This window comes from Panthera onca, chromosome C1 (assembly GCF_046562875.1).
Source record: "Panthera onca isolate mPanOnc1 chromosome C1, mPanOnc1 haplotype 2, whole genome shotgun sequence".
In the NCBI taxonomy this organism is placed as follows: Eukaryota; Metazoa; Chordata; class Mammalia; order Carnivora; family Felidae; genus Panthera; species Panthera onca.
This window is the reverse complement of record NC_138346.1, coordinates 19782275-19807112: the sequence shown is the minus strand read 5'-3', so window position 1 is coordinate 19807112 and position 24838 is coordinate 19782275. Positions and strand designations below refer to the sequence as shown.

General features: G+C 55.7%; 1 protein-coding gene across 9 annotated transcripts in view; it reads right to left on the bottom strand.

The window, feature by feature from the left end:
• TNS1 (tensin 1) overlaps positions 1–24838 on the bottom strand; it is a 225196-nt gene that overhangs the window by 115491 nt on the left and 84867 nt on the right. The window contains exon 1 of one of the 9 annotated variants that reach the window (XM_078450891.2): positions 19342–19634. The exons of the other annotated variants lie outside the window; for them this stretch is intronic. The gene's annotated coding sequence lies outside the window, so the exon portion shown is untranslated. Of the gene's footprint in view, positions 1–19341; positions 19635–24838 lie in introns of those variants that run through there. 9 annotated transcript variants of the gene reach the window in all.

Below are 24838 nucleotides of genomic sequence, written 5' to 3'. Positions count from 1 at the left end.
AGGCAGACAAGGGCTCTCTGCATGACCTGGCCCCTGCCCTCCTCTCCACCACCACTCTATATCCATCTCCTTGTCAAGGACCCAAATCCATAAAGGGGAGGGGGGCTGATCTCAGTCCTTTGAACACACCTAGCTCTGCTCCTCCTCAGGGCCTCTGCATATGCTGTTCCCTCTGCCTGGGACACACTCAGCCCAGCTGTCTGCATAGCTGAGTCCTTCCCACACTTCTGGCTTCGGCTTAAATGCCACCACCCCCGAGAGGCCCTCCCTGACTCCCTTAATTTACACACATATGAGCATGTGCGTGCGCGCACGCACACACACACACACACACACACACACTCCTGCACTCCTATCTCTTCCTTCACAGACCTAATTACGGTTTCTAATTATGCAGGTGTCTGTTTTCTTGTCTATGTTTCCCTTGCTAGAAAACAACCTCCATGAGGGCAAGGAATACATCTTGTTCATCACACTAGTCCCAGCACATAGTAGCTGCACACTAAATACTTGTGGAACGATGAAAGACACTGAAGGCCCGAGAAAGGAAGGCACCTGCAGCCACTAGTGGTAAAAATCACTGCCATTTGTTGGGCACCTCCTGTGTGCCAGGTGCTGGGGCTAATCCTGCCACATGCCTGTCTCTCTGAGACCTTCCAGTCCTGCAGAGTCAGTAATATTGCTCCCATTTTACTGATGAAAAAATGGAGGCTCGAAGAGATCATGACACTTGTCCCCGGTCAATCTGCTGGGGAAGGGTGCACTGCAAGTGAAATCTTGGTCTGTGGGCTCCAGGCACCCGCCTGGCATGGCCCCCAGCACCTCAGTCATGAGCCACCTCAGTCATGAGCAAGTGGTAGGACCCGGTCCCCAGCTGGGTGACAACTCCCATTCTCAGGGCCTCAGGTTCTCAGCCTCGGTTACATAAAACCCCAGACTCCTCAACTTGCCCAACCCTTCCAAGGAGCTCCCCACACCCATGACCACCTGGCCCCTGGGGCTGGACAGGGCCGCCTTCCCCCGGCCAAAATTAGAGCCACTTGAGTCTCTGACGTAAGCACTTCATACACTCCCCTTATCTCTAGCTAGTCTTTTGTGTGTGTGGTAAAATGCACACAACATAAAATTTACCATTTTAACCATTTCTTTTTTTTTTTAATTTTTTCACCGTTTGTTTACTTTTGAGACAGAGACAGAGTGCAAGCAGGGAAGAGGCAGAGAGAGAGGGAGACACAGAAACTGAAACGGGCTCCAGGCTCTGAGCATCAGCACAGTGCCCAACGTGGAGCTCAAACTTACGAAGAGCGAGATCATGACCTGAGCCAAAGTCAGATGCTTAACCGACTGAGCCACCGAGGCACCCCACCATTTTAATCATTTTTCTAAAAAGTACAATTTGATGGCAATCAAGTGCACTCACACTGCTGTACAACCATCACCCCTATTCATTTCCCGAATGTTTTCATCTTCCCAAATAGAAATCCCACATCCTCTAAACAAGAACCCCCTTCCCCTTTCCTCCCAGCCCCTGGAGATCCCTAATCTCCTCTCTATGTCTATGAATTTACCTGTTCTAGGCACCTCATACACTGGGAATCACACAGCATTTTGTATCTGGCTTCTTTCACTTCGTGTTATGGGCTCAGTTATATCCCCCCAAATTCATATGTCGAAGTCCTAATTCCCTGGTACCTCAGAATGGGACTGTATTTAGAGAAAGGTCTTTAAGGAGGTGATGAAGTTACAATGAGGCCATCAGTGGACCCTCATCCCTTGTGGCTGGGGTCCTTATAAGAAGAGATTAGGACCCACAGAGAGTCACTAGAGGTACATACAAAAAAAGAGGACCACGTGAGGACACAAGGAACAGGCAAGGAGAGAGGCCTCGGAGGAAATCAAACGCGCCAACGCCTTGATCGTGGACCTCCAGCCTCCAGGACTGTATGAGGATCATCCATTCATGTCTTGCACTTAGCAGAGCGGCGTTCCTTTTTAGGGCTGAAGACTATTCCACCGTATAAGTACAGCACATTGTGTTTATCCATCCATCCTCGATGGACACCCAGGCTGTTTCCACCGAAGTTCTCGCTGACGCCTCCTGCACATCCCTGCCCCCACCGCTCCAGGCGCCCATCTCAAATGACACCAAAAGGTACACGGGAGGGAAGAAAAGGTGGGTTTGCCGAGGGCCTGCTGTGTAGCACTGACTGGGTGCTTTACGTACATTAATTTTATTCAGTCTTCATGACGAGTTTTTGTGGCAAATAGGCTCAGAGACGTTAAGCAATTGCCCAAAGTCGAACAGGTAGTAGCAATGGCAGAAGCAGAAGCAGCGGCATCTGGTGAGGTTTCTGTGTACATTCACTGCATGCCAGGCACACTATGTTATCCCTCACATGCCCTGTGACCTTTTCTTAAATGTCATTTATTGCAGAGAGAGAGAGAGAAAGAGAGAGCAAGGGAGGGGCGGAGACAGGGAGAGAGAGAATCCCAAGCAGGCTCCGCACCGTCAGCACAGAGCCCGACAGGGGGCTCGATCCCACAACCGTGAGATCATGACCTGAGCCGAAACCACAAGCCAGACGCCCAACATACTGAGCCACCCGGGCACCTCTCCCTGTGGCCCTCTGGCGGTAGATAGCAGTACCCTCATCTCACAGGATCTCAAGCAGTCTTCTCAGCAATCCTGTGAGATCCAAGAGGGCAGAGCTGCTAAATGACAGTGCCCGGACTGCCACCTGGGTCGGCCTGACTCCGAAACCCACTTTGCCCAGCGCACCATGCTGCCTCCATAGCCATACACAGGTGCCAGGGGCTGTGAGAGCAGAGAGCACTCGGGGGGGGGGGGGGGGGGGGGCGCAAGCAGGGTCCACGGAGCAGGGGGTCTCTGGGCCAGGCCTCCAGGACACATTGCTTTTGTCCATGGGGTGTCACACCCACTACTGTTCTAAGACCCCCCAGGGTGGGCAGCCCTGGTGTCTCGTTCAGGGCCTGGAGCTCACTATGTGGATAGGGTTTTAACAGGTGGAGATGAGGAGCGGGCGTTTCACGTGGCAATGATCACGTGAATAAGGCACAGCAGGAAGAACCACTAGAAGTCTCCTTTGGCCGGGACACGGGTGGGGGAAGGAAGGAGGAGGGACACTAAAGGACACGTTGAAGGAGACCAAGGGAAGGAGGACTGGCTGCAAACTCTTTCCAGGCTGGAACTTCCTACGGGCAACTTTGCCCAGCAAAGCAGTTAAGACTTTCAGATGCTGGCACTGGAGAGCCATTGAAGATGCCTGAGTAGGAGAGGAGGCAGGGGGAAGTAAATGGTGAAACTTAAGGCAGGCAGAAGATAATGCAAATAGCAATACTACTAATAATGGGGGGGGGGAGGAAAGGGGTGGAGAGGAGGAGGAGCTCCAAAGCCCAGAGACAAGGGGCCATTGGGCACCCTAAAACCAAGAGCCCCTCATCCCTACCCTAACAAAACACACACTTGGATAGACCCCCACCTCCAGCCTCTACTGCTCTTCCCTCAGCCACAGCACGGAAGGATACCACTGCCCCCAACTTCTTCCCTTCCTGCCCTGCACAAAGCAAGTGGACCCTCCCCACGGGAGCCGCTGTTCACCCTTTGGGCCCCGCTCAGGGAGCCTGTGGCCAGCATGCTGCTACCTGAGCCCTGGTCACGGGGGCGACACGGCGGGGGTCAAGAATAATGCAGACCCTGACCCCAGAGGATCTAGCCCACATGCCATGTGACTGAAGAAAGAGCCCGAGGACCCCTTGGCCGTGGACAGCCCAGCACCTGAGACTTCATATTACGAGTCCACTGGGCTCCAGCAAAAAGACCACAGCCAGCCCCTATGAGCCCAGCCAAGTGGACCAAGGGATGGCTCGGAAGCCCCGTAGGAGGCAAATGTGCACCCCTCAGTACCTGAGGGTGCATAACAGTCAGGCAGCTACAGAACACCACAGCCGTGGTGAGGGGGGCAGTAAGAACAAGGCCAGGATGGCTCCGTGGCTCAAGACACTGGCCTCCCCTTCTGAGCCCCAGGCCCTAGGCAGGGGGTTCCTGGGGGAAAGATGGCCACAGCCCTGGCTCCATTTCCTCCCAGGCCCGCACCCCCTCCTCCAGGCCACCTGTCCTCACCAGAGCTTGCTCCCGGCCTACTCGGCTATTTCCTTCCCTTATATAGAGTTCTGCTCAGATTCAGGAAAGGAAGTGCATCCAGTTCCTGGAGGCAAGAAGGGGCCTGTTCCCAGGGACACCTCGAGCTGACGGGGGTAGGGAATGTCCCAGCCAAGAGTCCCCTCCAGAGCCAGGGGACCAGCCCTTTCCCCAAACCCAGCACAGGCTCCAACTCAGACAAGAAATAGAGGAGAGTCCCAGAGGGCTGACTCCAGGCATTGCCCCTGGGACTCCTGCCCCCAGTCCTCCCCCCAAAATCCTCCTGAGCCATACACCTCTTGAACCACTGACCCAATCAACCTGCTCCCCAAGCTCCAGCAGCTGCCCTTCTGGGTCCACCCTCTTGTCTGGGAACCTTCTCCTCAGGCCCCACTCACTGGCCTCCCAGCCCACTGCCAGCCTCTAGGTCTGGTAACACACTCAAGAAAGGGCTCTCCAGTCAGGGAAGTTTCTCTACAGGCAAACACCTCCCTGACCTCTTAGCCACACCCACACGCAGCAGCCTGACCTGGGAAGTCCAACACTACACAAGGGGGAGAGCTGGGTGTGCCCTTCTTGTGCCCCGCCAGAAGGTTCCAGCCACAGGAAAGGGGTTGCAGTGGACCTAGCAGAGCATATGCTGTGCAGCCAGCAGTCTCCCCGCTTACTGAAGCTGGTCCCCTGCAGAGCCCTTCTGGAAGATGGCATAAGATAGCACCGGATCAGCCCATGCTGGAAGCCCGGCTGTCTGCAGAGCATTTTCTCAGAAGATTTGCCTCCCCTTGAACCCCAGCTGGGACCCCAGCTCCAGCGCCCCACTTACCCACACCCACAATTAGGGAGTCCAGGAGGGCTGAGGTTGCAACCAGGCCAGCCTTCCTATGATGACCAAGAGAATCGGAAAAGTTGAGGTCAGCAAACCTTTACTGAGCACCTACTATGTGCCAGGCCCTTGGGAGCACTAGAGAGTAAGCCAAGGGTCCAAGAGGGGCTGAGCAATAGCCACAAGACAGGGTGGGGCACATGAGGCCACAGGAATTTACCGGCAGGGCTAAGAAGGCACAGCTGGGCTTGACACTGGTCAGCATACTGGACTCACAGCCCTACCCCCACCCTGCCTCCGCCCCACCGCTTCCTTGCTCATCACTGACAACCACTCTACTCCCCCACCCCTAGCCACCCAAGGTTGTTAAGCCAGAAACCTGAGTGCCCGCCTTGACTCCTCCTTCCCTTCCCTCCCACCAAGCCTGGATAATTCATCTGCCCAAATATCTCTCCAAGCCACCCTACCCTCCAGTCCCCTTAACCACAGAGATTACTGTGAGAGCCTCCTAACTCAGGTCTCTGCCTTCGGTCTTGCCCCTCTAACCTATTCCCCACTAAGCAGCCAGGGAACTATTTTGGAAATGCACATCCAGCCCTGTCACTCTCCTGCCCGAAGTCCTTCCCGGGTCCATGGGATAGAGTCCAAATGCCCTAATATGGTCCTCATAGTCCTCAGGGACCTGGCTGGGTCTCTCTTTCAGTCTCCATTCCCCACCTCCTTGCCTCAGTGCTCTTGTTCCAGCCAAAGAAACCCCCTTTCAGGTCTAATTCTGTTCCATCTAATACACTCTGAGGTACTAGGTGTTATCAGTCCATTTCCCAGATGAGGCTCCAAGAGGTCATACACTTCACCCAAGGTCCCAAGCCTCCGCTCTGCCCAGCACCACACCACCTTGCCCAGTCAGGGCCACAGCAAGAGCTTCATGGCGGGCATGGCCTCTGAGGTGGAGGGAGCAGGGGAGACGGCAGAGGTGGGAAAACAGAGAAGAGAGACCGGTCGGCTGGGCCCAGGGAGCACACGGCAAAATGGAGGAAGCGGGTCAAAGAGGGCACACTGTGCAAGGCCTGATGGGTGGGACTGAGGCAAATGTCCAGGGCTCTGGAGTAGCCCAGTGCCTCCAGAGCCAGTGAGAGAGGGCACAGGTGAGGGGCAGGGCTGGAGGCCAAATGTCCAGCCTAAAATAGGCAGCTGCCACCGAAGGGAGTCTGGCGCTGAGCCAGGGCCGGAAGCAGAGTGAGAGGCTACCAAGAGAGCTTCAAGGAGACATTAGAAGATGGAGAAGCCAGATACCACTGAGGGGCCCAGCCTGGAGGACTTGGAGGAAGCAGGGCCTCTACTGTACAAGTGAAAGTGTCAACAGGCAGTGTGAAATGTAGACTTCAGAGCTGCCTTCTCCTGAGATTCAAAGACCAGGGAAAACCCCAGCCCTTCTTCCCCTCCTGGAGAGGGGCCATGTGTTCTGAAGCAGGGGGTGGGGTGACATGGCCTATAGCACAGAGAGCAGCTTCTAGGAAGTTCCTAGAAGAATCTGGTCAAGGAAGGGCTGTGGTCTGTGGTGAAGGTTTCAGTGGAATGGGGGGCAGGAGGGCAGGGGGGTGACCGGCATGGGAAGCAAGACCATGCATTCACTCAACAATACTGAGGAGGGCCCCTCAGTGCCAGCTTCCCAGCTGAGGGAGACAGAGATGAATAAGAATGGCCTGGCCCAGGAGGGGACCTTGGGGCCCACTGGAGGAGGCACACATGTGAACAGAGAATTATAAAAGAGCCCAGTAACTGCTATAATGAAGGTATGAAGAGGCCTATTATCTCACTGGGATTCAAACCCATCTGTTTTTCCAGAAATTACGCCCAGAGGGAGACTGCCCACCCAACCCCCCTCACTCCCCACTGAGGGTTTCTGTCCCCAGATGAGAACTTTAAGGGACAAAAGCCTTTGACCCTAAACTGTGCCAGAACAGTAAGGCAGGAAGGACGCATGGGAAAAATATCTAAGAGCAAGGGGGAAACCCAAGAAGTCAAAGGGCTCGGGAACTGCTGAGAAGCACACCAGCAGCCCTCGGACATGGCAAAGGAGGCTGAGGGGAGGGTAGTGGGGGAAAGGCTGGCCTCGGCCAGGCCACGAGCTGAGAATTCTGGGGCTAGAAGCCACACTCGAGCCCACACAAACACCAGAGGCTCCCTTGGCCTTCTGAAACCAGCACAGCATCTGCTCGCGGGCCATGACGGGGCCTCCTGGCCTCTCTCCCTTCCACACCTGCATGGTGCCTTGCAAAGTGCAGGTGTTTACCCCCTCCCTCCCCCCGTTTCCTAATTTCCAAGATGCTGTTGCTTGTCTGGGGCACCATCAATTGGGTACCTGCTTTTGAGGGGGAAAAATGTACCCAACACGTACACTTCAATTGCAAGGCACATGCCAATTTCAGAAACACCAAAACGTAAAAAAAAAAAAGAAAAAGAAAAAGAAAAAGAAAACCATCTCAAATTTGAAGAAAATTTTTGTTGTAACCTAAAAGTACTTCCTTTTTGAAAGATTCAGGGACACCAAAAGAAAGAACAAGGTGAAAAGAAACCCAACCGCATATTACCCCGGAGAAACTTCTATATCCTCAAGGCCCATCTGTGGCTTTTACGTTCCCTGGACAGCTAAAGGTCATTCTCCCTCATCACCAGACTCCAGACTGCTCTGAATCTAGCCAAGAAATGGGTAGCTGGGGGCAGATTCAGATCTCAAAGATCATACATAACACCTTCTGTTTGCGGATCCTTATTTCCAAATTCCTCAACACATCGGGAGGCCATGTGATTTCCAACCAAAGGGCAAGAAGTGGGACAGAAAAAGCACTGAACGTGGAGTGAGGCGTGCTCCCGATGGCACTTTGTCCCAGACCACCACTTCCTGAAGCCCCCTGCATCTGTAAGATGGGAGTTAGGAGACCCACTTTGCAGGGTGCAACTCAATAAAGCTGACTGTGTGGACACGATTAAAGATTCCTGGAACACAGCACCCGCTGGATAAACACAGTCCCCTTCTACCGAGTCGGTTGCTATTGTATTATTGCTCCTGTCTGCCCCTCAACGTCTTCATTTACAGAGCAGTAAACTGCACGGTGCCCCATTCTGAGCACTGCATGTGTCCCGACTTCTTCGAATCGTCACTTCAACCCCGTGAGGTAGGTTCTGCTCTCATGCCCTCTTGAAAGAAGAAACTGAGGAACAACAACAGATGAGATGAGGTTGTTGACTTACAAGGTCCCGCCCATCCACCGTTAAGTCAGAGATCGGGACAGTAGAATATAATGCAAGATTCCCATCCAAAAAAAGTAATAATAATAATAATAATCCACCTTTTCCCCCTGAGATTTCAACTCCGGCTAGGCTCCAGGTATCTGAAAATGCACTCATTTAGGAAACTCCTAGGCCCCAGAAGGCAGCGGCAGGAGGAGTTCGTGTGTTGGTTCCGCACAGTTGGCACCTGTCAAGGGCTGGTGTGCTGGAACCCCATCTGCTCTGATGAACGGCACCAGGAGCCCCGGAAGCAGGAATCCCAAGGGTCAGGCAGCCCAGCCTCATGTTGCTCCTTTAAATCCATCTGTGGCCGAAGCGCAGGAAGCCCCCTCTCACTCCCAATTAGCAGGCAGGCAGCGGAGACTTGAAGTGAAGCCAGCACTGGAGGCCGGCGGAGGCCTGGCTGTCACGGGCATTGTTTGGCTCCATCTGACGCATATCCACCCCCCTGCTTCCTTGTTCTCCAGGAGAACCTCGGAGATGCACACATCTGAAACCAGGTCCGGGGGAAGGGGCGCTGCAGGGAGGGGCAGCGGAAGGCCTGCCTCTCTCCACTGGGTTCAGAAAACGCAGGCAGATTTTAAACAGGCAGGAGAGGGGGCTCACATGGGCCACAGACCCGGTGGCCCAGAGACACTGCTGATGTATGTACACACAGTTCACACGCCCTAAGGCACATACACACTGCACACACAGTCCTGCGGCCCACTGCCAGGTCCAGATGCAAAGTCACTCCCTAGCGCTCCCGGCCCCACCCGGAGCAGAGCTGCACCAACAGGAACACAGCAGCCCCACCAGCACACCCACAGGCAGGGGACCGGGTCCCGGAGCACAGAGGATCTGAGGAAGCCAGGGGCAGAATGACCCATGTGGGCAGACGGCAGGAGGGGAGAGCATAACCAGCAGAGGTGGGGTGGGGAGGGTTCAAGTCTGAACACTCACCCAGATCTCAGAGATTGTTGTTGTTTCAAAGTGCCCGCAGGAGCCAGCCCATCCACTGAGGCAGGACCAGCAGCAGATTCCCCCTGGACTCTCCCCCCTACCTGCTTCCTGCCCGTCCTTCTGAAAGAGCAGGTGAGGGGCAAGGCACACTGATGGAAGCTGGGTAGGAAGGGTCAGAAACAGGAGGGCGAGTGTACAAACCATGGGGCAGATCTGATAGGAGAATAAACATCCTAAAAATCATGGAATAAAGGCATGGGAGCTGGAATTTTAGGGGTGGAGGTGGTGAGGAGGAGCAAAACAGAGCTTGGGGCCTTGACTGACAGCCCCAATATCTGAATACATAGAATGCACGGGGTACTGCAGACATGATGCCACATTTAATTCTTTCCACAGTGCGTACAATAGACACATCTTCCTTTTCCCATATGAGGCCACAGAAGCTCAGTGAGAAAAGTAAGCTGCCCAAGGTCACACAGCTATGAACAGTTGAACCCAGGATAGCCAGACTGCAAAATCTATACTCCTATAGGCAACCCAAGTCACCTGGGTGCTTCGAAGACAAGACAGGGCAACTATGGGGCCTAGAGGGTGTGGTGGCAGAGCTGGAAGGAGTGGCTGATGCAGAGGAGCACAGAGAAAGAAGCAAAGGGACCAGGAGGGTGGCGGGGGGCATGCCACCTTAGACCCCCAGCTCCTAAGTGACTCAGTGGCTGGGCCTCCCGGGAGCATTTCCGGAGCCCCAGACAGCCCTGCAGACTAGGAGCCACCTGCCCAGCAGAGACACGGGGTCATTACTCACTCACAACTGTTACTCACTCTTCTCTGCACCCTGCCCCCCCCAGCACATCACTTACTCCCACTCTGTTCTCTGAGAGTGGCCGAGGGGAGCCAGCAGATCTGGCTGGTTCCCTCCCCCGCTTCACTAGCTCCAATCCTGCCAGTGCATCTCCACCTGAGTCACTGGGACAGAGCCCTGGAGACTCTGGTCCACTCAACCCTGACAGCTGTTACCCTCCACTCTGTTCCAAGAAACAGAGCTGCCTGGAAGAGTGGTCAACTGGGCAAAGAACCTTCCAATCCCAGGGCTGGAAGGGACCTTCCCAGCATCTCAGCTGGTTTCCCAGCAGACGCCTGAAGACCTTCCAGGACACCCACTCCCATGCTGGATGGCTCCTCTAGCAGCCCCAAGAGGAAGAGCCTCTCTGCTCAGAAAGATCCACAGACTTGCAGGATTTCAGCACTGGTTAGAGAACTCTCCTAAGGCCAATCTGTCACCTTACAAATGAGGAAACAAGCCAGAGAGGGGACGCAATTTGCCCAAGGTCACATGTTGCCAAAAAGGGACGGGAAATAGGCCACCTGACCCCCCACACCTGCCACCAGTCCCTCCACTGCACCGCAAGTCCTGGGCCAGGCCCTGAAAGCCCACCCTCACCCCTGCCCACTGCAAAGCAGCTGCTCATCCGGAAAAGCACTGGAACTGGGAGAGCTGAAGCCGAGATGAGGAGAGAAGGAAGGAAGGGGGTGCCCCAAACAGTGGTTGGTGGGGAGCAATCACCGCCTAACGGTGAAGGGGCAGGAGGAACAGTCTTCCCAGCAGACGGGGAGAAAGACCACAGGCCTTCCGGAGGCCATGTAGCTAAGAGGCCAGGCCCTCTGGCAGCAGACGATGGGAGGAATTCCTAGGGTCCCAGCTGGGGACTTGGGAGAGTCCTGGCCTCCTCTTTGCTCACCTCTCCTCCCCCTGGCCCTCGCCCCAGCTCCCCCTGCTCTCCCAGGGCTCCAGCCTGGAATCCAGGCTGGACGCAGCCTCCGCTCCCACGCCCAGCTCAGCCCAGCTGGCCACATCAGACACAGCCCCATGTGTGACGTTCGAAGCAGCTCACAAGGCACTGAAGAGCCTTCGAAGCTCACGAGGCACTGGGGAGCCTCGTCTGTCTCTTGTGCTCTCCACCCACTCTGGGCACTTATGCCTGCCGAGAAGCCCCTGCCTGCCTCTCTCCTTCTACACCAACACAAGTAATAATGATAACAGTAATGATAATCAAGGGTCACATAACATGGCCTACATGCTGGACATGCTTCTATTTATTTCCCACTTTTGACAGAAGAGTAAATTAAAGCACCGACCACAGTCACACAGCCTGCAAAAGATGGGGTCAAGACTGAAACTCAGACGGTGTGACTGCAGCATCTGACCTTGACCCCCTCCCCGCCCCCACATTGCCACATTGCCTCATGATAGCACCTGGCTCCAAGTTAAAGCTCCTGAAATCCCTGCTTCCTCATCCACACACAGTCACTGAACTCCTGCGGTCACACTGGCCTTGGCGACGCTCAACGGTCCTCGTGCCTCTGAACGGGCAGCCCCTGTCCAGACACTTACCAGGCCGCTTACAGTCAGGCAGGGAAGCCTCCGCCTCCAAGCGGGCAGGATCCTCCACCTGACTCGGGGACACTCCTGTTTGTTCATTCATTCGGCCAATAGTGAGGGCCTACTGTGTGCCAGGTAGACGGTGAAGGGTGCCCCCAAAAGGAGCCTCTGGATTCCTCAGAAACGTGAGCTGCCTGCGGTCCATCCTCACCCCTACCCGCTACGATCCGTCCGTGCCGGTCTTGTGTGTGAAGCCTCGCCCAGGAGGGCTCTCTTCTGACCTGAAAGATCTCCCAGGAAGGTTTCAGTGCCTCCTCGGCCTCCTGATTCAGGAGAGGAGGGCAATACGTGGGAAGGGAGCCCAGAGAGACGAAGTGATTCAGGAGAGGACTTCCCAGCTTGGGGTTGAGAAAGTTGAACAGAGGAGTCCAAGGGCCTTGGCTTATGGCCTGTCCCCAGATCTCCCGGGCCAGGACAGTCTTCACAGCTGCCCAAATCACCTTCCTAAATAACAGTCTCATCACATTTCTCCCACATTAAAGCCCTCGGCTGCTCCCTTGTTAACCTGGCTCAGAAAGTCCCCCATGGCCGGACCCCAAGCAACACCTACAAGCTCTCCCCAAAGCCAGGCTTTCCTACACACAACACTCACTGAGGGCTTATCCTGTGCCAGGCACTGAGCTGACTGCTTCCTAGACATGATCTCATTTTATCGCTACTATGATTCTAAGAGGTTGGAATAGTAACCCCATTTGACAGATGTAGATACTGAGGTTTGACCCAAGGTCACCCAGCTAATAAGCAGCAGAGCCGGGAGGGACAGCCCCGTGTGTCTGACTCTACCACAGGACTGGAGCCACTATTTTATCCATTACACGTGTGCTACTGTGCCTTCGTGCGTGCCTTTCCCCTGTGCCTGAAGAAGTCTTCATCCCTTCTGCTTCCTGCACAACTCCTTCTTCTCAACCTTCAAAACCCATCTCGCAGTGCCTGCGAGGCTCAGTCGGTTAAGCGTCTGACCGGCCCAGGTCATGATCTCACTGTTCGTTGGTTCAAACCCCACGCCGGGCTCTGTGCTGACAGCTCGGAGCCTGGAGCCTGCTTCGGATTCTGTGTCTCCCTCTCTCTCCGCCCCTCCCCTGCTTGTGCTCTCTCTCTGTCTCTCTCTCAAAAATCAATAAAAACATTTAAAATTTTTCTTTTAAAAAACATTTCAAATGGCACCTCTTCTCCAAAGCTCTCTCCACTCCACCAGGTCATACACACCGCTTCCTGCTTGATACGCCCTCTGCATTTGGCAGAAACTGTCCATCTACTCCCCTTTGTCTCCTACTAGACCCTGTCCCCCTGGCCTTTCCAGCCCCATACCACTGGCACCTTGCCTGGCATAGGGTCAGTGCCCAAAAACAGCTTTTAAGTGAATAATCAGGGGCCTCGTGTGCCTGGCCAGATTCAGCCACGGCCACACAGCCTCCACGGTGGATGCCTGGGCACTGCCCCCACCCCAGAAGCTGACCCCCAGCCTCAAGCAGGCATCAAGTGCCCCCCATGACAGTTGAACACCCAGCTCATATCCCTCGGTGAGGGCTTCTCCCTGTGCTTGTCCGCCTACCCCTCTCTGCTCAACCAGCTCTGCTGTTTCTAGGAGTCTCAGCCAGTGATTAGGGCCCTAATCAGCAGGACTTCCTGCCTGTGATTGCCAGAGGTGGGGGCGGGGCAGAAGGGAAGCAAGGTCAATCCAAGGTGAAGTCTGCAGCCTGGGATGGACTCCCGGACGCTTCCAGCCCTGCACCTCCCTAGCCCTTCATATGACAGGTGAGGATACCAGGCCCAGCAAGGGAAGGGACACTTCCAGAGTCCAGGGACAGAGCAAGAACACTGCTCTCCCCATGCCCTGGGCCTGTCTTACACTTCCCTTGAACCTTCTGCCCACCCCTTGACCCCCAACCAAGCCCCAAACCCAGGACCTTACCCACAGACTGCTCCCCATAAAGGGCTGTTGTAGACCAGTTGATTGCTCAGATCTGGTCAAGGTCAAGAGCCAAAGGCAAGCCCCTCCTCCAGAGGAGCAATGGCCTAGAAATGGAGCAGAGGTGAGCAAGGGTTGAGGAGGGGAAGCGAGATAGGGGCGGGTTGAGCTCAGGAACCCTCCCCAGCTGTCATCATCATCAACCCAAGCCCATTCTTTCTCCAAAAAAAAGCTTAATGCCTTTTGCAGCTGCAACTGGGCGGGCCAGGGGTCCGGAAATAGAGCTTACACCCCTGACCTGGAGCACCCCCAGCCTCCCTGGGTGGGAACCCGGGCTAGGTGGAGAGTGCGGCTTGGCAGGCCTTTAGGGCTGACCCCTGCTAATGAGGAACCAGAAGGTGGAGGACCCCAGAGAGGCGAGAGCCCTGGGAGGAAGAGGCAGTGTGGCCAGGACCCGCCCCTACCACAGGTTCAAAGCCCCCAGCTATGTGGCATGCAGGAAAGGCTAGGCCTGGTTCTCCCCCACCTCCCGCCAGCAAGGGACTGAACTACAGTTGCAGCAAGAGGGATGGAGGTTAGACTTCAGAGAGACCTAGGGGACATAAGATACAGCAACTTGCAGTTGCTTGGGGATCCCACCTTACAATACAGACACCACCCCCATGGGTATGGTCCACGGTCAAGAGAAGCCTGCCTGGAGGCCAGGCCAGCCACATTCTTGCCAGGCCTGGGAGTCTCTGATTCAGTGACTCTCATCAAGGGATGGGATAGGATCCAAGGAGGGGAGCTTGGCCTGGTTTATAATAATGCATCTTGTTTACAGTGATGGCAATTTTCTCAGCGTCCTCCATAAACACAGCTCTGCATTGGCTCCCCTGGGCAGACAGGGCCTCGGGAGGTCCCCTTAGCTCCCCACCTCCCCACACTCACAGAGAGAGAGAGACAGAGGTCAGGGGGAATCTCTTCTCTAGGCTCGGATGCTAGGACCCCCTCAAGGGAAAATGACGCCACCATCTCCTCCACCCTCTGATCCCATAATGCTCCCGTCTTAGGGACGGAACAACCCCAAGAGAGAGAAAAGAGTGAACTGAGCCCCTAGAGAAACACCAGGACCACCACCAAAACCAATAATAACAATTACTCGCATTTGCTGATCACTTGCTATGTGCCGGGCTCAAACACTGCTCGAAGTATTTCCAATAAACTAACCCATTTGATATTCACAACCACAGCATGAAACAGGTACAGTTATTCTCCCCTATTGCAGATGAGGAAACTGAGGCTCAGAGAAGTTCAGTCACTTGCCAAAGCCACACAGTTAATAAATAGGGTTGTCTTCAGTTGAGCCCCAGCAGTCTGGCCTTCAGAGTCACCTTTTCTGCCTCACTCTAGACCTCTGAGTAAACTCAGCCCTGTTTCCAGGCCTAGCAAGTCCTCCCAGGCCCCATCTAAAACCATCACTCCTCTGCCCCTCATCAGGCAGCCAGTTAGTGCTGAGCAACACTCTGCCAGGCCCAGCAAGGACCGCCAGAGAGGCAAAAGGCACAGGCCTGGCCTCAAGGAGCTCGTAATCCAGCTAGAAGACAGACGAGCACACGGGAAGTTTGAAGGACGGGGAAAACTAAGGGGTCCCATGTTCTCTGCCAGAGAAGGCTTAGGAAGGTTTCTGGGGAACCCGGACCTCTAACTGGGACTCCCTCTCACCACGGGAGCAGGACAGGACTCTGCTCAGACACCGCTGTCACCCCTCATTGCTTGCAGGCTCCCCGGGACCACACCCTCCTCGGCTAGTCCCTGCTGCCTCCCAAAACACCCAGGCCTGAGCTACAAGCCTCCAGCCCTAAAAAGGCAGGGATTACAGAGTCCAGACTAGCCCTGGAGGAGGCAGCACCAAGGACTGGCTGGGGCCCACCTACCACCCCACCCCACAAAGCTCCAACTCTGTGGAGACTAACCATCTCCCAGAGGGAAACCAAAGTGTGGACAAATAGGAAGATGGCCAAGGTCACTAACCAGGGTAGAGGCAGGCAAGGGACCCAGCTGCACCTCCTGCCACCTCCCCTCTTGGGAAAGTGCTTCAGGCAATTTGAGAAAAGGAAGGAGAGGAGGGCCAGGTGTGACCTTGCATAATGGAGTAGGGCACCCAGGGAGGTGGGCATGGCCCGCAAGGCTGGCAACCCTTCCACCCCACTCCTCTCGTTCCGGCTCACTGGTGCCCACGCCTCTGTGTGCCTAATGGCTTTGAAAGCTAAGAGCCAGGGCCATGGGGATACAGCACTGGGGACAAGAGTCCCTCTGAAAACCTCTCTCCCCCTCCCCCCAGCACCACACCCACTTGCTCTTTTCAGAGTCCAGTAACTGGGAGGGCTTTCCTCTGCCCCCCTCCAATACACATCCCCAGCTGGACCTCAGTTTCCCTTTCTGGGGTAAGACTCATGGCCCCAGAAAGAAGCCAAGAAGCCAAATGACCTGCAGCTGAGAGTCTTTGCTGTCCCCAGCTCTAACCCTGACTTCTCTAGGCTCAAGGGCACACCCAGCATCTCACCTTCCTGCCCTTCTATTGGGTCTCGGTCAGACCAGAGCAAAGAGTGCCCTAATTAAGCTGCCTCATCTAGTCCCGGCTCGAGACGAGGGACTACAGTTAGACACTTGGAAAGGACTTCATCTTCAGACGAAGCCAGGACTGACTGACTGGAGGCAGAGGGTTGGCCAGGGGGACCTCAGACCCTACTCCTTCACTCTCTCCACTAAGGAGAAAAGGAGTCACGGGGGTTGTGTGGAGAGGCAGGCTGGGACGGGAAGGATGGAGCCCAGGTGGGTTCCTGAGCCTCTCCCAGAAGCCCACCTTGACATTCCCATCATGAAAAGCGCCAGCCTCCCAGGGTTTGGGGTTCCAAACCCTGTATCTCCAACCCCACAATGCCTCTCCTCTGGCAGCCTGGCACCCACACCACAGAGACACAGGTCTGGAGAGGTGGCGTGGACACAGCGAGTGATCTGCTCCTCCCACACTCCTCCCGTGAAATCCCCCTGCGACTTGCACAAACCACTGCAAGCTGCCCCTGACCACCCTGTGTTATTTCACAAATTTGGAAACTGAGGCTCAGGTAAGAGCCAACGCGGGGATTTTCTGCATCTCAGACCTTGGCACTGCTCCTCTGCCTACTATGCCCTAGCAGGCTGGGGAGGCCCCTTCTCATGGGCTTGTGGGGGGGATGGGGGGAGGGCCAGGGTCAGGGGGTACGAACTGGGCAGGGGTTTAAGCTGCCAAACCTCAAAGCACACTCCTATCCCTAATCCTCACACACTGGCCCCCAGTTAGCCCCCTTAGCTGGGAGCATGGGCTCTAACTGGAGGGGGCAGGGGGTGAGGTCTATGGCATCCCTTCCATTCCATACCATACACAGGTCTGTGCTGGCCCTTGTGGGGTTAACCCACGGGGCAAGGCTCAGAATAAGACAGGAAGAATCGGAAGAAACTCAGAATCCTTGCAGGAAGCAGCTGGGGCAGACCTGGCAGGAGAGTGTGCAACGCGTGCGAGGGGAGAGCATCGGGCTCTCTGTTCCCCAAACACTGGCAGGGAGGAGAAGACAGTGCCCCCGCCCCAGGCCAAAGGCCATCGCCTTCCTGCTCTCCCATTCCGGGTGTCCGAGAATTCCTGACTTCAAGAATCCCAGGACCTCAGCATCCCAAGAGACCTCCAGGGTCATTTCTCCTAACCGCATCCCAGCTTAGGAATCCTTCCAAGCTGTTTTCAAGCCGCTGTCCGAACTCTCCCCAGGACGGGAGGCTCGCTACCTCACAAGGCAGCCCATTCTCCTGCTGACCAGCAGGCTTGTTAAGAAACCCTTCAACAGACCTGAGCCAAACTTCCTTCACCAAGCAAAAATCCATTCTCCCTTTTTGCTTCCTGTTCCCACCTCAGTACTAACAGGGCACTGAGAATTCTCAAACTCCAGGTCTTCTGCTACAGTCCATCAGAGGTGAGAAGATGGTCATCCAACGGCAAGGTTGGCCCTGAACTCCCCTGCACCCCACCCAGCAGCCCCCCACACCCGGCCACCAACCCCCAGGGTGTTTGTGATTCCGGAGGCTGTGGCCCCCATGGGAGATTCTCGGCTGGGGATCTGTGGGAAGTGAAGAATGAGAAGTACTGAGAAAGGGATGGGGAAGGAGAGGCAGGGGTCTGGAAGCAGAGATTCCCACGCCCCCTCCTCCACCACCTGATAATTCTCAGCTCTGAATCAAAGTCCTGGCTCCCAAACCTCAGGGTTCCGGGAGACCTTCCCCAAGCGGGGATCCCAGCACTGGTCCTATTGAGAGCTCTCCCACCCAGCTCCTCATGCAGACACAGGTCCCCACCAGACCTGGGCCAAAGGGGTCGGGGCAGAGGGGGGGCTCGGCTATAACCAGCTCTGAGGTCCTGGGGGACAGCGAGGGTGGGGGAGACAGGAGAAGCCGCCAGCTGGCAGGGTTAGAAGCGACTTAAGGCCAAGTCTGAGCCACAATGGTCCCCACCCCACCCAGGCAGCTTCAGGAAGGGGCCCAGCAGAGACTCAAGGAAAGAGAGTGCTCCCCCACGCCCTCCTGACCCCCCTGCTTTGATTCTGCCACATGGAAGAAGTTCTGCAGCTTCCAGAAGAAAAACCCCTGTCCCCAAAGATTCTGAAACCCTGGTTTCCAGTTCCTCCTCTGAGCCTCACCCCACAACTGCTTGTCCTGCCCTCCCCTACCCAGCACCCATCCTGTCCCCTAACCCCATCCCCTGCAGGGAGCCCGGCTGGGGGGCACAGCAGGCTTCTCCTGGTCACTACTCGGTCACCCCCTCCCAGTTTCCTCTTCTAAGACAGTGGCCAGCAGAGAAACATCTGGGTAGGCAGTCCTGGCCCTGGTCCTGAATTGGGGGGTGGGGGCCAGACACTGAGGTTTAGCTCTGCATAGACTCCCCCACTTGGGAAAGGGTGGCAGGCAGGGCATCAGAGGGTCAGAGGAGGAGACAGGGGTGGGAAGAGAGGAAGGAGAGGGGGGTGGAAAGCAGCTGCGTGTGTCTGTTCATTAACCACCTGGATTAGCCATTTCTGCCCAGAGGGGTGAGGAGGGAATGAGAGCTGCTGGCTGGGGGAGGGCAGCAGGGGGCACTTATGCCAGGCTGTGCCCAGGGACCCAGGGACCCAAGCTGCGGGGAGGTGAGCGCAGCATGGAAGCCCTTCCAGGCCCACTAGACCCTCCCTGGAAGCCTTGGGCAGCCCTCTGGGAGATGAGAGGTGGGAGCAAGGGGAGGCCCGAGAACAGGGCCCGGCAGCAGCTCCAGCGGTGGTGGGGAAAGAAATGAAGAGGAAAAATGCCCACGCCCATCTCCTGGTCCCCTCCTGAGGCACCCCTGGTATGGAGAGCAGGGAGGGGAGGAGAGCCCCGCAGACCCACACTCCCGACTGCCCCCTCTCGCCCTGCTGGCCTCAGTCTCAAGCAGCCACTGACACCGGCAACTTCCCCGGCAAACAAAACTCCTTCTGACTGGTCTCTCCTGGCGGGGGACAACCACACCCCAGACACCCTGCCAGAACCAGACAATGAGGGCAGGGGACTGACAGGTCGGGCTGGGGGCTGGGGGCTGGCCTAGCCCCGGGACAGGTGACCAGGTGGGCTGACCTCCCCCTCCCCTAATTTATGTGATGGGAGGTCCTGACAGCATCAGTAGGACAGGCCAGCACGCGAGCGCGCGCGCGCGCGCGCGCACACACACACACACACACACACACACACACACACCCCACACTCACCTTTCTGACAGAAGAGCCACCGGGTGGGTGGGTGCCTGGGTCCCCCTCTGTCTGGGACAGAGGCAGTGGGCAATGACGGGGCAGCAGCTGTGGCTGGCAAGAAGCTGGTAAGCTGGCTGCCGGGAGGAGGGCGTGAGTAAGCCTTGTGTCCGGGGCGGGAGCGGGAGCAGGAGCGGAGCTAGTCCCAGGGCCACTGCTGGGAGCAACTGAGCCAGGGCGCCGCTCGCCCGGCTCCCTCCCCCGGCGGCGGGCGGGCCAGCGGCGCACCGCCTCCTTCCCCGAGCCGGCCAGCAGCCCGCCCGCCGCCGCCGCCGCCGCCGCCGCCGCCGCCGCCTTTAACCCCTGAAGCGCTCAGCCGCTCCGGGCAGCTCCCGGCAGGGCAGGGCGGGCGCCTGGGACCCCGCAATGCAGCCCCCACCTCCTTCAGCAGCCAGCCAAGGACCGGCAGGGAGGCGTCAGAGGGCTTGGGGGCAGAAGCGAGAGGACAGGTGGCAAGAGGTCCAGGGCCCCACGGAAGAAACAGAGCGGCAGAGAAATGGCCAAAGGGCTGCGGGGCGGAGAAGGATGTTTGGTCACATGGCAGTAACGATGATAATAATCGGAATAACTGGCAACTCCCAATTTTTTGGAGAGCACCCTGCTCTATGCCAATCCCAACTCATTTTGTGACAGGAGACCCAGAATCTCACTTCTGAGCCCGTTTTTTTCTTCACCTCTGCTTTTTTTCTCCCGGCTGAGTGAAGGCATTTGTGGTTTTATATGCAAAAGTGATGCGAAGAGGAACTCCGGTTAATGAATTGCATGCTTCAGCTGTCTTTGAAAAGCATCAAACAATAACATGGACTGATGGATGGAGAGATAAACAGAAATGTGATAAAGCAAATATACCAAAGGATTCATTATAGAACCTACGGAGTTTACCATTTAATCCTTTCAACTTTCCTATATGGACAAAATTTATTTATAATTAAAAATATCAGGGGAAACGTGATTTGAAAAGTTTGAAGATAAGTGGACAGGATTATTTTGAGGGGAAGGGAAAAGTCATTTATTTGCTACACACCTGTTGCATGCCGAACACTTAAAGAATATTCTCTCTCTCACTTAATCTTCAAATCTCCCGTTATTCTAGCTGAAGAAAGCGATCCTGGAGTGGTTCGGTGACTTGTCCAAGACCACACAGGATGGTGTTGAGCAGAAAGTCAACCTTGGATAGGCTCACTCCAGAGCCAAGCTCCCCACCGCTCAGCTCTCCAGACACTGAAAAGCCCTTCTCTTCCCCATCTGGGCCAGTGACCTGCATTTCTGAGCCTCAGTTTCCCCTGCTGTATGATGAGTTTGGATCCAAAGGTCTTCAAGATGTCTTCCAGTTCTAACACTCACTAATTTTATTAATTCATCCAAACGCTTCCCCAGGAAAGTGACAGGGAAGACCCAGAGGAGGGACAAACAGTCTCGGGAAAGATCTGGGGGCATCTAGGGCCAGTGTCACAGGGCAACGATCAGCACTTTGGAGGACTGCTCCCCTGCTTCAGTGACAGTGAAGCCTTGAGGATTGGGGGGGTGGGAGCGGGGCACCTTCCCAGGACCCTAATGTGGGCAGGGTGGAGACGGAAGCATCACTGCGCCCACCCCCGGCCTCCAGAACAAGATGACTTCACCCCTTCCCAGGTGGAGAGTCTAGATTCCCAGAGTCCCAAATCCCAGTATCTCTAAACCTACCAGCCCTTGCCAGTGGCCTCCCTCTGTGAGTGTGTAGGTGCAGCCAGAGACAGAGATAGGAGAGACGTGGCCCCACAGAATGTGCCTCTGAGACTGTGGACCGTGTGAGGAAAGAGTCTAGCCCTCCCTCGTCCCAACTCTGGGACAAAGATGAATACTAATAGCCTGTCCTACTAACTCCCACATCCCTGCAGACCAACATCGACTCAGGGGCTTGGTTCAGCCTTGGTCAGGGGAGGGAAGTGAGAGATTCCACGTCAGCAATCTGGGTTCCTCTAAAGGTAGATGGGGAGTCTGCCACAGAAGCGGAAACCCCCTCCCTGTCTTGGGTCACGAAGGGCAGACACGCCTCCTCCCCATCTCCTCCTTCCAACCCACACCCCACCATCACCCTGACTGACACCAAACTATCCCAGGCTCCCCACTGCCTACCAGATCCAGTCCCAGCACTGCAGAAGGACCCTCTGTGACACAGCCCCACCTCTAAGCCTTTTCAAGGCACCATTCCCCCTTTTCCTTCTCCATGATCAGGCCTCAATTCAAAAGCCACATCCTCCCTGGGGCCTTCTGCAACTGCCCCTCCCATAGGCACTGGCCCCTCCTCTGAACACTGAGGGCTCTTGCTCATACATTAATGCCGGGACACTCACTGGTTGGGTGCACTTGTCTATGTCCCAGTGAGTTGAGCAAAGATTCATTCCTCATTTCCTTCCCCTTTCCTCGCATGCTGGGTACCCAGTGCAAGGTGGCCGCATAGATTCTCAGTGAATGCAGACTGAATAAATAAATGGTGGAGTGATGGATAGATGGATGGTTGGCTACAGACTGAATAAACGAACACTTTTTAATGTTTGATTCTGCACAAAGCTGTACCAAGATAACTGTTGGCAGACTTTTATCTTCAAAGCTATATAAAAAACTGACCATCAGGGGCGCCTGGGTGGCGCAGTCGGTTAAGCGTCCGACTTCAGCCAGGTCACGATCTCGCGGTCCGTGAGTTCGAGCCCCGCGTCAGGCTCTGGGCTGATGGCTCGGAGCCTGGAGCCTGTTTCCGATTCTGTGTCTCCCTCTCTCTCTGCCCCTCCCCCGTTCATGCTCTGTCTCTCTCTGTCCCAAAAATAAATAAAAAACGTTGAAAAAAAAAAAACAAAAAACTGACCATCAGAAAAACTGACCTTGCTAGGACTTGAGGATCATTTACACCATGTCCCTCACGCATCATCTGCAGCAGATCAGGAGGCTCTGAGAGATGCCTGCTTCAGTTGCTAGCAAGGAGCCACTGGAGGTGACACTCTCATCCTCCACCCCAATACCACCTCTCTTTCCCAGCCCTCCTGGGGCAAGGAGGCATGAATTCAGTAAGCCTCTAGAAACTGCACAGACAGAAGGTCAAGGATAGATGGGATGGGAGGGAGGGGGTTCCAAGGAGCTGGGAGATTCCAAAGAAATTGAGTAGTCTTCCCCTTTATTTCTAAGAGCTGTCCCATAGCTGACCATCCACCCCCAGTCCCTCCCTGGACTTTCACCAGTATCAGTCTCAGCCTCTCACACATGCACATGCATAGTCACACACACACACACACACACACACACACACAGTGAGAGCTGCTTTCTACAGGAGACTGCTTAGCCCCTATTCCCTCCCCTCCACAAAGCCCTCCTCCCCTGAGCCAGAGCAGACAAGGGATTCCCAGGGTTTTCCATCTCCCAACCCCCATCCCCTCCCTGCCTCCTAAGCCAGCCCATGCCCCTTTCCCTCCTCCCTCCCTCCCTCCCTCCCTCCCATCCCCACGTGCTGGACTGCACATCTGGTTCCAGTTGTGGTTGGTCCATTCAGGGGTAGGCCTGGGGGTTTCTCATAAAACTGAATAATACCAGTGTTGGAGACTGTGGAGCTGGGGGAAGGGAGGGCAGGAGGCTGAAGGGGTGGGAGGGAGAGAGGCCGGCAGCAAGGAGGCAGAGAGAGACACAGAACCCAGAAAGTAGCAGGGCTGTGCCTGGCATCTAGCAAGGAGTCAATGGATGCTTGTTGATGGAAGATAGAAGCAGGAGAAACAGAGAGCAAGGAAAGTCAGGAGGAGAGAGAGCAGGACAAAGAGGGGGTCAGAAACAGAGACCCAGAAGGAGCAAGGAGACAAAGCTGGGGGCGCTGGGACAGGGCCACTGAGCCACAGAGTAGCCATTGAGAAGAGCAGCGAAATGAATCGTGCATGTCGGGGCCAGGTGCTGAGTTAGGCACTTTCAATGGAACAGGAGGGGATGTGACAGAAAGGAGGACAAAGGGACACACAGAGACAGAGAAGAAAGGGCAAAGATAAAGTCAAGGGAAATACTGCCAGCGAATGTTGAATCCAGACTCCCCCTGGCCTCGTGGCCCCATGGGCCAGCACAGAGTTGCTCCCATGTTTTCCTTCATTCCATTTGCATCAATACTTGAGGACCTACCCTGCACCAAAACTTTCCCGTGTGTGTTTCTGTGCAGGCCCCCATTCAAATCTGAGAAATGGCTATAAGCTGTCATTCTTATCCCAGTCTTAGAGCTGGGCTCAGAGCAGTTAACCCAAGACCACAGGGCAGCTGATGAAACAGAGTCTGAATTCAGGTCTTGCAACTCAAGGCTGTCTCACTCCCCAATACAACTGGGAATGCTGGGTGCCAGCGCTCCCTCTGGAGGTCATCGTGTCATGTGTCACGTAACCCCCACTCTTGCAGGGCCAGGTTCCCAGATCCTTCTGGAGCTAGGGGCAAGTTCCTCTGAGCTGGGCTATGAGTAGACCAACATCCAGCAGGCAGGAATTGGCTTCCCAATCTTCCTAGCACAGGGGGCAGGGAGATGCTGGAGCTACTCCCCTCTAGCGCCCTTGGCCCCCACTCTTTTCCTCCCTCTCTACCACAGAGAAGGCAGGGAGGGCCACATGCCCAGGTCCCCAGGGGAGAGGCCTTGGGCCTCAGAATCCTGCTGGGCCCATAACACAGCTGGCTGGGAGCCAGGCCGTGGGGGACACCATAGGCATTTGGTCAGTGTCTGTGCATTGAGTTGCACCCTTGCCCTTCTGACCACATCCCCCCCGCCCCTGCAGCTAGAGATGAGCTTGGGCTTTCTCCAGGATACTTTCATCTCAGGGCCATTCTCTGGTCCTCCCCCTTCCACATGCCCCCCTCCCCAGAGCTGGCTCCAGAAGCCACACCCCACCCTGCTGCCCCACAGAGCCCCTCTCCTTTCCTTCCTGATGCTGGGCTCCACAGCCCAGGTCACAGGTCTCTTCCTTTTCTGTTTGTCATCCTCGACATTCAGGCCAGACTGAGGCAGCAGCAGGGGCACCCCCTCCTCACCACTGTCCCTTATTTGCATCTCATTTGCATGCATTCCCAGCATCTCTCAGAGTACAGAGCTGGGCAGAGCCTTGGGCCCTTTGCCACACACTGCCCCAGGGAGGGAGAAGCTCCAGGCCTTCCACATTCTGGTTTCCTCCTCTCTGGTTTGCGCCTGTGGTCTGAGGACAGAGGATCAAAAGAACAGGAGAAGCATGAGAAAAATGGCCTGCCAACAGCTTGTCCCCAAGACACATGCTGGCAGCCCCTCCCTCCTGAGCCTGCCTCAGTTTCCACCCAGGAAAGGCACTCAGATCCAGCCCCAAGAACCTCAGACTGGAAGTCAGGGCCTTGGGGTCCAGCCCCACTCGGCCACCAATGCCCTGGTGACCAGAGGACGCTCTTGGTCCCTCTTGGCTTCCATCCCCCCATCTGACAACCTCGAAGATCCCTCGGAAGATTG